Raw genomic sequence first — 13,548 nt, forward strand, 5'->3', positions numbered from 1 at the left:
GCATTTCAAGGAAAAAAAAAAAAGTAGATTAGCCAACGGTGAAATCTCTGCAGTCCCAGGGAGATTTCTCCTCCCTTGAATTTTGCTGAAGTGAGTTTTTCATCAATTATTCCCATGAAAGTTTAAAAGTGCTGTGGGTATATAATTCTCACTCTTAAAGGCAAAAGTTCTTTTTCAAGTATAATTTTAAAACCTATTTTTAAAAATACACAAGCCATGCCTGAGTGCAATTTCATCATTAAAAAATTGCAAAACTGTATATAAGTATATAGCATTTTCAAAACACTGTTTAGTCTATCCCTTCACTTCCATACTGATAATTGCTTCTAATAGTTTCTATCTTTCCAGACATTTAAAAAATTCTCACATATTATTCTTCATAAAGTCTCCCGAGTTTCCTTTCTCTTCCTCAACTGATCATTTGGCCAGAGACCACTTCTCAGCACCTGCCTCCACCATGGAATCCAAGCCTTTCTACAAGCTTCTTCTAACAGCCAGGGGCACATGAGGCACAAGCTCAGTCAGCTAGATATGAGCTCCTGGGACTCTGAACAGTAAGTGAGTAAACCAAGAAATCAGGAATTTTGAGAGTCAGAATCCCCACAGTAGCAGCAACAGAGGTAATGGTAGTTGTGGCAGCTGTGGCAACACAAAGACCAGGCTATTCCTGCTCAAGGGTGTTACAACATTTCCTGCTTCTTGGTTTCCTTCTGAGCTTCCTTGTTTCCTGGTGTTTCCAATGTCTTCCTCCTGCTCCCATTGATTCTGTAAGCTGATATCCTTCCAATAGCATGTAGACCAGAATTCTGTAAATTCTATTGTGCCTGTTATTAAAAATGTAGACCAGCTTTCTTTGGGTTAGTCTAATACATATTTTTCCCATCTTTTTAACTTATTTTTTAAGTATTTTCAGATGTGTCCCTTATGATTATAACTATTCAGAGTTACATGCATTGAATTTTTGAAAACTAAATCTGAGAATTTCTAACTTTTAATGGAAATTCTTTCAATTGTCCTCTTTAATTCTCTTCTTTTTCAAACACTCAAATAGTTTCCTATTTTTAAAAAGTCAGTGCATCAACATGACAAAGGGCATTTATGAAAAAACCTGTAGCTAATATCTTACTCAATGGTGAAAGATTGAAAGTTTTCCCACCAAGATCAAGAATAAAACAATGATGCCAACTTTCATCAGTGCTATTCAACATTATATTGGAAGTCCTGGTTAGAACAATTAGACAAGACAAAGAAGGAAAGGGTATTCAAATTGTAAAAGAAGGAGGAGGTGGAGGAGAACTATATCTATAGATGGAATGATCATATACAGTATATAGAAAATCTCAAAGAACCCACAAGGAAGATACTAGAGCTAATAACTGAATTCAGCAGTTACATGGTATAAGATCAACTCACAAAAATCAGTAGTGATTCCATATACCAGCAATAAGTAATCCAAAAGGAAACTAAGAATACAATTTCATTACAATAGGATCTAAATGAATAAAATACTTAGTAATAAATTTAGCTAAAAAGGTGAAATTTCAAAACTTACTACAAAGCTACAGTAATCAAAACAGTATGATACTGGCACAAAAATAGACACAGAGATCAATGGAACAGAATTGAAAAGCCAGAAATAAACCCATAATTATATGGTCAATTAATCTTCAACAAATCAGGAAAGAATATCTAACAAGAAAAAGATTATCTCTCAAAAAATGGTGTTTAGAAAACTGGTCAGCTACATGCAAAAGACTGAAACTGGACCACGTTCTTATGCCATACACAGAAATAAATTCAAAATGTATTAAAGACCTACATGTGGGACCTTGAGACCTGAAACCATAAAAATCCTAAAAGGCTTAGTATCTAAAATATATAAAGAACTGATACAATGCAACATCCAAAAAACAAATGATCCAATTTAAAAATGGGCAGAAGACATGAACAGACATTTCTCCAAGAAGACATCCAGATGGTCAACAGACACATGAAAAGACGATCAATACCACTCATCATTAGGGAAATATAAATCAAAGCTACAACGAGATATCACCTTGCACCTGTCAGAATGGCTAAAATAAACAACACAAGAAACAAGCGTTGGTGAGGATGTGGTGAAAAAGGAACCCTTGTTCACTGTTGGTGGGAATGCAGACTGGTGCAGCCACTATGAAAAACAGTATGGAATTTACTCAAAAAGTTAAAAACAGAACTACCCTACAATCCATTAGTTGCACTACTGGCTATTTACCCCCAAAATGCAAAAGCACTAATTCAAAGGGATACATGTAACCCTTTGTTTGTTTATAGCAGCATTATTTATAACAGCCAAATTACAGAAAGAGCCCAAATATCCATTGACTGATGAATGGAGAAAGAAGCAGTGGTATATATATACATGGAATATTACTCGGCCATCAAAAGGAATGAAATCTTGCCATTTGCAACAACATGGATGGAACTAGAGAGTATTATGCTAAGTGAAATAAGTCAGTCAGAAAAAGGCAAATACCATATGATTCACTCAGGTATGGAGTTTAAAAAACAAAGCAGATGAACATTGGGGAAGGGAAGGAAAAATAAGATAAGATAAAAACAGAGAGGGAGACAAACCATAACAGACTCTTAACTATAGGGAACAAACAGGGTTGCTGGAGGAGTGGATAGTGGGGGAATGGGTTAAATAGGTGATAGGTATTAAGGAAAGCACTGGTTGTGATGAGCACTGGGTCAGTTGTATGTAAGTGATGAATCACTAAATTCTACACCTGAAACAAATATTACACTCTATGTCAACAAACTGGAATTTGAATAAAAACTTAAAACTAAAAAAAAATTAATAACGTTACATGTCAATTGTACCTCAATTTAAAAAAAAGGAAGCTAAATAAATTAATTTAAAAAAACAAAGGAGCAAAGAAAAAAGAGAGAGAGAGAGAAACCAAGAAACAGACTCAAACGGACTCAAACAGAGAACAAAAACAACAGGGATTAAGGAGTGCACTTCTCGTTATGAGCACCCAGTGATGTATAGAACTGTTGAATCACTATATTGTACACCTGAAACCAATATAACACTGTATGTTAACTATACTGGACTTAAATTTTAAAAACTAAACTAAAAAAAAAAGAAGAAGAAATAGAATTGAGAGTTTCAAAATCAATTTATATATCTACGGTCAATTGATTTTTTGTAAGAGTACCAAGCCCATTCAATGGGGAAAGGATATTCTCCATCGGACAGTGCTGGAACAATAATTTAAATATAAGATCTAAAAACCTAAAGCTTCGAAGAAAACATGGGGGAAATCTTCATGACCTTGGATTTGGCAGTGGATTCTTAGATAAAATTGCTGATATGAGCCTTGTTATTAGTGTATTTTTTTCTTGGTAGGTAATTTTTTTATGACTTTGAGTTCTATAGTTGATCATTGATATAGTTTTTTTTTTTGAAGAATGATCTCTCATCAGAACCATTAGTTCGATGAGGAAATGAAAAATGAACTAAAGCTGAGAATCATTTTAACAAGTGATTAATGTTCAACATTTTGCTTAAACTGAAATATATAAATTTGTGTTATTTGATAAGTTTTTGATGTGACGCAAGGCCTTTCCTTTGACATGGGTCTGCTGGTCAGATTTTCATGTTATCTTTCATGAACCACACATAATGGATTATCTACCATTTCCATTTTCAGTGTCTTTATAGTGGAGGGGAAAACTTAAAGACATTGTTGGAAGTGTTTGTGTTTACCAGGTTCCAGATATTTATGACTTTTAACCCCAGTTTTACAGTTCTTGTGCCCAAACCTAATTTCACATCTAATCTTTAAAGTGGCATGTCTTTATGGAACCTCCCTAAAGCATTCAGTTTAGTTTTTCTTGACACAATTCTTTGTTTTACACTAATATTCTATTGGTTTGGACAATTAACATAACATATATAACTCCCTTTTATAGTTATGGACAAAACACAACTTTCTCTTTAAGAACAGAATTCTGTTGGTTGGAGTCATAGTGCTCTTGAGATTTCTATTCCTTCTTTTGTCTCTTTAATTATTTAAAATAAGTTAAAAAATAATAATATTCTTGAAATTGTTTTGTTTTCTCCTGTTCTTGAGTTGCTAATGCAAATTTTTGTGAGATGTGCTTACTCCCCTCATTGCAGTTGTTTCTTTAAGTGACTAAGGTAAAGGTTTTAGAAACCAAGACTGCCAGTGGTCTTAACGTGGCCATAGAATTCTAGACAATTGTTTCAGCACAGTGGAAAATTTGTCCCTCAATTTTATTTTCAATTCCCCCAAAAGGAAAGAGATATCATTGGTTATATGGCAATCAATTTCATTTTAAAAAAGGCCAATGTATCAATTGAGTGGAACTTAAACCTGAAAATATTTTTAGGTTTTCAAATCTTGCCTCCATTACTTAAAATATGATGACTAATAGATTTCACCTCCAAGTTCTTATAGTAGACTTTTAAAATATGTTTGTATGTATGTGTGTATGTCCACAACTGGACAGACAGAAAGGTCCGTGGATACTTTGGAAGAACAGTGAATAGAGTGTTCCTGATCCATTTTTCACGGCGCTCCTTTTTTCCCTAGAAACTTCATATCAGAAACTTATTTCCAGCTCTTTGTCTCACTTGGCCATAGTGTGTCTGTGCCTCAGAAAGCATGAAAACATCAGTGTTCTTAGGTCAAAATCCATATTATTACTATTATTATTATTACCAACTTTTCATGTTGGATTTTAGTTCTCTAGTTATGGAAACTGATGATTTTTTTATTCCATGTCTGTGTGTCTCTTTATTTTTTAACTTGATTAGCATGTATTTGTTGTTTTGTATCAGCATGGCTTTTGGGGGAGGATGGAGGGGTGAAAGGGGAGAGCTACATCTGTTCACCATTTGGCTAAAAATCATTCTAGGATAGAATTCTAAATGTAAAATTTCTGGGTCAAAAAACATGTGCATTTGAATTTTTGAGCTGTTGCTAAATTTCCTTCCCTCAAAAAGATGTGCTAGTATAACCCCTCTCCTACTGTGCCTAAAAGTGCCTATTGCCCCACACTTTTGACTGTACCATATATGAAAATTTTGGAACAAAATTCTCCCATGCTATGCTATTTAATTTTACTTTTCCTTACTACTACTGATTTTGAGATTCTCCTCATTTTTATTGGCATTTATGTTTATTCTGTGATTGCCTATTCATATTCTTTCTGAAAGACTAACATCCGTTTTAACTCTTCTGTTTCCTTTACCTCAGTGGATGAGCCATAAATAATAATTACTGATGATCATGATATTACCTCATTCTATACCGGCATCTAATTAGCAAGAGGTAAAGCAGCACCATTTCCATTTTATAAGGATGACTTTATACCCTAGAAATAGAAGTTAAAGGATTTGACAATCATGTTCATGGTCACAGAGCTATGTAATTCAGAAATTAAACCCAGGGCTGTGGTGCTAGTGTTGATGCTCTAAAAATATTACCCTGCAGAGTAAAGCTAGCTTTAAAGCTCATTCTAAACTGTATTTAAAGAAATTTTAAAAAAATACAACTTTAAAAAATACATGGAAATTTTGATTTGGGGCTAAATGGAATTTCATAATAGAATTTCAAGATCCTTTCAAGATCTTAGGAGTTGGAACCTATGGATATGAAGACTTCTAGCTGTAAGAGAACATGGTAAACTAAGGAAGTTTGATGATCACTGTTCAGTGTTATTTAATGAAAGGTTTAGATTAATTGGCTATTACAAAAGATACCCCCAAATGAAAAATCTTTTGCTTGTTCATGTTTCCTAGCAATAACGATTACCAGTCCCTCCTTACGTACTCCGAGGCTCTGAAGTCTGTGTTAGTAAGAAACCTTTGTCATTATGAGGTACTAAGCTACCTAAATAAGCAAACCAAAGGAATAGTTTGCACTGGCAGCTAAAAAAAGACTCTTTGCTCACCATCTCCTTCTCCAAAATATAATTCATTAATTTTTTCAATAAATATTTATTAAAGCCAGAAGTTAAAGTGGATATATAAAAAGAACATACCAGGTGGCAGGTTACAGTAGTTTAAAAGGACAGATGAAAGGGAGTCCTTTGGTGCTTGGAACAGCATCCATTGTCATAATTAGCAAAATGTTAGCTTGAGAGCTCAAAATTTAAATAGAATATGATCTTTCCTATGATGACTCCTGCCCCCATCTTTTGAAGGTACTCTTGGAGTCTGACCACTGCCAGGCATTAGTCAGACCAATTGTCTCAACCTTTTCGACTGAATAATCTTTTCACTACAAGGCATCTACAATATGCCTTTCATGTGTAGAAAGAAAATTCATGCTGAACCTGTAAAAACCTAGCAGATGGTACAGTAATTTGTATATACATACATGCATGCAGGATATATTCTGGAGAATGAATCAGATTCATGTTATACCTATTTAAACGTTTGATTATATTTAATTTTAATTCATTTATTCATAGTTTTAACCTCTGTAAGAACATCCATTATTTAAATTATTAGACAGGTAAACTGCGTCAACAAAACTGCAGCATTTAATGTTGAAGATAACTGACATGCATGAAGTCATTGTATTAAAATATTGGTTTCCCTATTGTTTTGCACAGATGGTGCTAGTAATTAATATTATGCTATTTTTTCATCAGGGGGATTCCCTGTTGACAAAATTCACATAGTATACAATAAATGGCTACATTATACCATCTAAACAGATGATGTATGGTTTTTAGATTTATTAATAGTAATATATTATTTCAGATGCAAATTATATAATGCTCCTAATGGTCAATGCATTACTGAATTTAATAAATTTAATAAACTGGGCAAAGTGATCTATTAAAAAAATCTTAACAGTATATTCAATCATAATGTGTAACAAATGTGTTCCATGCCATCTGGTCTGAAAACAATAGCAATTTTAAGATAGAGAGGTACTTACATGATTAAAAGTAGCAAGGAATAGCATAATCTAGCACTTTAAATAGGGCTTTCTGAAGGGGATGTCTTTCCTAAGTGGCCAACAGGCACATGCTTCGCTACCAGACATGCTAGGGAACCTTAGCAGTATGGTTCTACATGAACACGCAACTTTAAAAACAAGTTTAAAAACCTTTCTCTTTATAAGCAAGAGTCTATTTAGCAAAAATTCTTAATAAGCTTATTTATCACATGAGGAAGAAGAAAAGTTCTATCCTTTCCATCTGGATAAGTCATTCAGCAGGACCCTCAAATTGAGGCCTCGGAAACATTTCTGAATTTTACTAGCACTTCCTACAGAGAGCATCCAAAGTGGAAAATTGATGTTAATAAATCTCTCCTTATGTCTCTTTTAGAGGGATGAAATTATAACAAGCTTATTTCATTTCTGAAGGATTTTAAAATTATCATTCCTTATTTCTAAAGTGCCATGAAAATGTTTAAATTTACACTCAACTCTCAGAACAGTAAATTACTGGACAGAGAAATATCCATTAGCAAGCAAGAATTTAAGTCAGGAAACAAAGGTAAATAAAAGTCACCCTTATTTCAGGACCTTACCCCTAAAATTTGGATGGGGTTAGTGCTCCTATGGGACCCTTCCCATCTTTTAGAGTTGCCTCTGTCTGGTTCTTCCCTGCCCACTATTCTGGTTCTTAACAGAAGCGTCTTAATCTAGCAGACTAGAATGCAAGGAAGCCTCAAAATCACCTTTTTTGAGGGGAGCTTGAAGGATAATACTTTCACATTACTGAGTATCACCTTTCTAGGTTAGTTACTATTCGCTTTCGTTTTATGAGGAAGCAGACCTATGTAGTCTAACGTGGGGAACTTAACACATGAGTACCTCTTCTTTGAGGAGCAGCCCTGGCAAATGATCACAGACGGGAAAGGGTCTGGGTACAGAAACACAGCATAGGGCTCAGCCTCCTGCGAAGACACAGAGCTGGGAATGCAAATGGAATTGAACAAGATGTGATATCAATCTTTTTTAAAAAATCAAGTACTCACCAGTATTTATACCCTCCCTCCTTTTATTTTTTCTCCCTTTCCTCCTTCCATTTCTTTTTTTCCTTCCTTCTTTAATACTTAATTCACTTGTGCTCTGTTAACACGTATGAGACCAAAGCCCTGAGCCATATTATAGGCCCTTAAGAAATACGCAGCTTAATAACAAGAGGATCTTAGGTGTTTCAGTTTCAAAGGTCTCCTACCTGCAGTTTATTTGTGTGAAAGTTGGGCAAAACACTTTTTTTGTGGGGGGCACCTGGGGTGGCTCAGTTGGTTAAGTGACCAACTCTTGGTTTCTGCTCACGTCATCATCACAGGAGGGAGGGAAGGAAGAAAGGAACGAAGGGGGGAGGCAGAGAAAGACAGAAGAATGGATTGAGAAAATACAGCTTATAAAAGAATACCAAAGGGCATCTGATAAATTATAAAAATGAGGTCAGGATGGGGAAAATGAACCATCTTCTACCTCATTCCAATTCAGATATGGCTAAATCTTCATTTTTACCTGGATTGCACATCATACTTAATTGTATGTGTATGTATATACATATATTTAATAAGAGAGTAGATATGGGACCCAGAAAATATTTGGCAAAGATAGGAAGGAATAAGAATTAAGAATTGATCTGACAAATTTTTATAAACTGTATACAGAGTTATAGCCAATTCTAAAAATAAAGTACAAAGAATGTATTTTAAATTGTATAACGACAAGGATTTAATGTATTGACATAAGGAAACAACTCATTTTAAATACCACTGGGAACCTTGTCCAGCTATTCTCTTATTGACCCTCTAGGTTCTTGTTTATGTCAACTGTACTATTTGTTTTCTCTGAAATTTTAATTTGCATAACCTATAAAACAGAATCAATATTGTGGCAAAAGTAAACACCAAAACTTATGAATGTTAGAAACCTACATTCAAATGTTTTTCATACTCAGAGCATGGTTCTGGAACCAGATGGCCTGGGTCCATATATTGACTCCACTACCCACCACCAAGTAAGATACAGGACTACTGTGACCTCAGTTTTTTTTTTCATCTTTAGAAGGGGAATGATAATAGTACCTATCCTGTAGAACTGCTGTGAAGATTAAATAAATTAGACAAATTCTTAGACTATTATCTGGCATGTGACCTGCTATCAATAGATGCAAAAAGTACTATTACAGGTTTTCCCTTCTGTCTGAAAGCAGAATATTCCTAAGAAACCTTTTTAAGTTGAAATGGCAGAAAGCAAAGAAGCAATTACTATTAATTCACATGGAAAAAGTTTTAGAGTTCCCAGACATCAAAAATAAGCTCTCTTAAGGTTTTGTGATACCTTAGGACACATCTTGCTAACAGATGCACATGATAAATCAAGACAAAGCACAGATGCTCACAGACACAGTTCAAACTATGGCAGCTCGATGCTGAGATGCTGAGTGTAGTTCCTGAGGATAGAGCTTGGCCGGGCCACTCTTGCCACTCAGGGAGCATGCTGCCTCTCCAACGTCTTGCTACAAAACAAACTCTGAGCACTATTTCCACTTTTTGTCTTTGGGTTTCTTTCAGTTAGTGAAAACAGGTACTAATGTAGGTCTGTCCTAAAAGCAAAATGGCGTAATGGGATGGTTTGAAAAGTGGGGGATACCTGCATTATGATATAATTTTACTACAATGGTTCTTTAAGTAGTTTAGAATGACCAAAATAGCGGTGCCTGTGTGGCTTAGTTGGTTGAATATCTGCCTCAGGCTCAGGTCATGATCTCAGGGTCCTGGGATCGAGTCCCGCAGCAGACTTCCTGCTCAATGGGGAATCTGTTTCTCCCTCTGCCCCCGCGCCCCCCCCCCCCAGCTCGTTGTCTCTCTCTCTCTCTCTCTCTCAAATAAGTAAATAAAATCTTAACAAAATAGAATAACCAAAATTATGTTAATCTTTGTGAATTCAAATTAAAGTAATGAAACTTGCTTAGATGCCTTAAATAAACAGGGATAATTGTCTTTAAGAAAGTGGATCATATTATCTTTTTTCTTAGTCTAGTGAGAACACCTGGCAGTCTTGTTTAAGTTGTATGCAACACAATATATTTTATTATTTTTTTAATTTTTTATAATGATTTTTTATTATATTATGTTAGTCACCATACAGTACATCCCCGGTTTCCGATGTAAGGCTCAATGATTCATTAGTTGTGTATAACACCCAGTGCACCATGCAATACGTGCCCTCCTTACTACCCATCACCGGCCTATCCCATTCCCCCACCCCCCTCCCCTCTGTAGCCCTCAGTTTGTTTCTCATAGTCCATAGTCTCTCATGTTTCATTCCCCCTTCTGATTACCCCCCCTTTCTTTATCCCTTTCTTCCCCTACTGATCATTCTAGTTCTTATGTTCCATAGATGAGAGAAATCATATGATAGTTGTCTTTCTCTGCTTGACTTATTTCACTTAGCATTATCTCCTCCAGTGTCGTCCATGTTGTAGCAAATGTTGAGAACTCGTTCTTTCTGATAGCTGAGTAATATTCCATTGTATATATGGACCACAACTTCTTAATCCAGTCATCTGTTGAAGGGCATCTCGGCTCCTTCCACGATTTAGCTATTGTGGACATTGCTGCTATGAACATTGGTGTGCATATGGCCCTTCTCTTTACTACGTCTGTATCTTTGGGGTAAACACCCAGTAGTGCAATGGCTGGATCATAGGGTAGCTCAATTTTTAACTTTTTAAGGGACCTCCACACTGTTTTCCAGAGTGGCTGTACCAACTTGCATTCCCACCAACAATGTAGGAGGGATCCCCTTTCTCCACATCCTCTCCAACAATTGTTGTTTCTTGCCTTGTCAATTTTTGCCATTCTAACTGGCGTAAGGTGGTATCTCAGTGTGGTTTTGATTTGAATTTCCTTGATGGCTAATGATTTTGAACATTTTTTCATGTGTCTGTTAGCCATTTGTATGTCTTCATTGGAAAAGTGTCTGTTCATATCTTCTGCCCATTTTTTGATTTGTTTATTTGTTTCTCGTGTATTGAGTTTGAGAAGTTCTTTGTAGATCTTGGATACCAGTCCTTTATCTGTAGTGTCATTTGCAAATATATTCTCCCATTCCGTGGGCTGCCTCTTAGTTTTTCTGACTGTTTCCTTGGCTGTGCAGAAACTTTTAATCTTGATGAAGTCCCATAAATTCATTTTATCTTTTGTTTCTCTTGCGTTTGGGGATGTATCATGAAAAAGTTTGCTTTGGCCGATGTCGTAGAGGTTGCTGCCTATGTTCTCCTCTAGAATTTTGATGGATTCCTGTCTCACATCGAGGTCTTTCAACCATTTGGAGTTTATTTTTGTGTATGGTGTGAGATAGTGGTCAAGTTTCATTCTTTTGCATGTAGCTGTCCAATTTTCCCAGCACCATTTATTGAAGAGACTGTCTTTTTCCCACCGGATGTTTTTTCCTGCTTTATCAAATATTAGTTGCCCAAAGAGCTGAGGGTCCATTTCTGGGCTCTCTATTCTGTTCCATTGGTCTATGTGTCTGTTTTTGTGCCAGTACCATGCTGTCTTTGTGATCACAGCTTTGTAGTACAGCTCGAAATCCGGCAAACACAATATATTTTAAAGGTGAGCAAAATAAATGATCACTTTGCCTTACACCTATTGAACAAAACTCCTTTTTCATTAAAGACATTGCCTTGACATTGTGATTCATGATGACTTGCCTTCTGTTTGCACTCTTCTTTGCCTATGTTATAAAAGAAAGGCATAAAATTATGTGTTTTCCTTCAACACATATATTCATTATAATGTAGTTGACTTGTGTTTCAAAAAGTTCTTGTAGGAAATAACAGATTTTAATGAGCAGTGTATCTACACTGAAAAATAACAGGCAAAGGTAGAGTAAGTGTCTTTATCCAAACAAAGGGTAATATAACACTACTTCTATTTCTTTGGTCCTTTAAAATTTTATACTAAGACATTTACCTTGGTCTTAGGTTTAGAAGTATCCTATGTCTCCGTTACCCACTAACATGGTTAGAGGCAGTGTAGTACTATTGCAACCGACCTTGCTAGTGCCCCAGTCTTTCTCTTTTACTGGTTCAGATGCCATTCCTCCAACTCCTCTGGCTATTACCACTGTGGGCTTGCTGCACACCTCTCAGGAGGGCTACCCTTGGGAAACTGGAGCCCCTTCACCCTGAGGGGCCTGGGAATTCCCTGATCCCCCATCTCCCTTGTTATAGGATGACCCACGCCCAACAACTAAACAGTGCGGGACACAAGCCCAGATCCTTGCATCAAGGAAGGCCAGACTCTATGATGCATCTTACGCTCTCCTGCTCCCTTTGGGATCAGGCTAAGGTGAGATCTCCTGGAGCCACTTCCTTGTTTAATTTATTCTCCTGTCTATGTTGCTTCCTTCACTCCATTACAGATTTCTCCCTGGAGCAAAACTTAATAAACCACTTGCATGTGAATCTCATTCTCAGACTCTGCTTCTAGGAAGTCCCCCCAAAACAGGTTCAGAGAGGTGAAGCAATACATTGAGAGTTAGAAATCCAGCCCTACCCCTTAAAAGTGAGACTTCAGAAAATTATCTACCATGCTAAGCCCCAATGTTCTCAGATATAAAATAGTGATAATGACCCTTTATCTCCATCACAGCATTGTTGTGATTCACAAATGGACATAAAGGTACTTAAAAGGGTATGTGCAAGCATAAGCACTTTTAGTTAGCACTCCCCATTTTTAAGAAAAAAATTCTTTAAGACATAAAATACATATTGAAGAAAGCAATTGTCCCCACTTTGCATAGCAACAATTTCAAATTACTATTTCTGTGTTTTCATACAATGTTAAATGTGATTTTTTTTCCTATTCTGATGGAATTGTGGTTTAAGCCCCACAGCTGAATAGAAGATATATTAAATCACACATATTTTTAACACAGTCATTAAGCTACTGAACAGGAGCTAAAACCTTTCTCCACAGCTCGTAGAAGATGCAGAAGAATCAACCCACTAACTATCCTAATTCCCCTCCCCATATCCACCCTACACTGCCCAGGCATAGAGTCTCAGGATGCAGGGCCAGGGGAGTGCAGAGGTTAGCTGAGAAATCTTTCCCCCAATCCCCTTTGGTAACGGTCCACTACCTCCCCATGAAGGCCATCTGAGGTAGAGAATTCTAGAAGTTGATATGCGCCTTGGTCTTTATCTGGATGCTTGCATTTCTGGGTGTTCACTCCACTAGAGGGGTGCTGAGCATGGAGAGAGATTCCTCAGAGAGTAATATATGCCCTATATCTGGATAGTTCCAAAAGTGGAAGGTTTGCTGATGCCGTCTTGCAGCAAGGGGCAGTGGGGCTGCAGTGTGGTGTAGAAAGGCAGAATGAGGTCTCTGCTCCAGGTAGAGAGTCGTAGAGTGGAAGTGCAACAGGAGCTACTGATTCCCCGTGACATGAGTAGGCCAGATGGAACTGCTGGCAGGAGCCATCAGGAGAAATGTCTGCCCTTTGCAAAGGAGATTTCAGTGAAGAAAGGAGT

This window comes from Ursus americanus, chromosome 9 (genome assembly GCF_024610735.1).
Source record: "Ursus americanus isolate L20-20 chromosome 9, mUrsAme1.1.p, whole genome shotgun sequence".
Taxonomy (NCBI): domain Eukaryota; kingdom Metazoa; phylum Chordata; class Mammalia; order Carnivora; family Ursidae; genus Ursus; species Ursus americanus.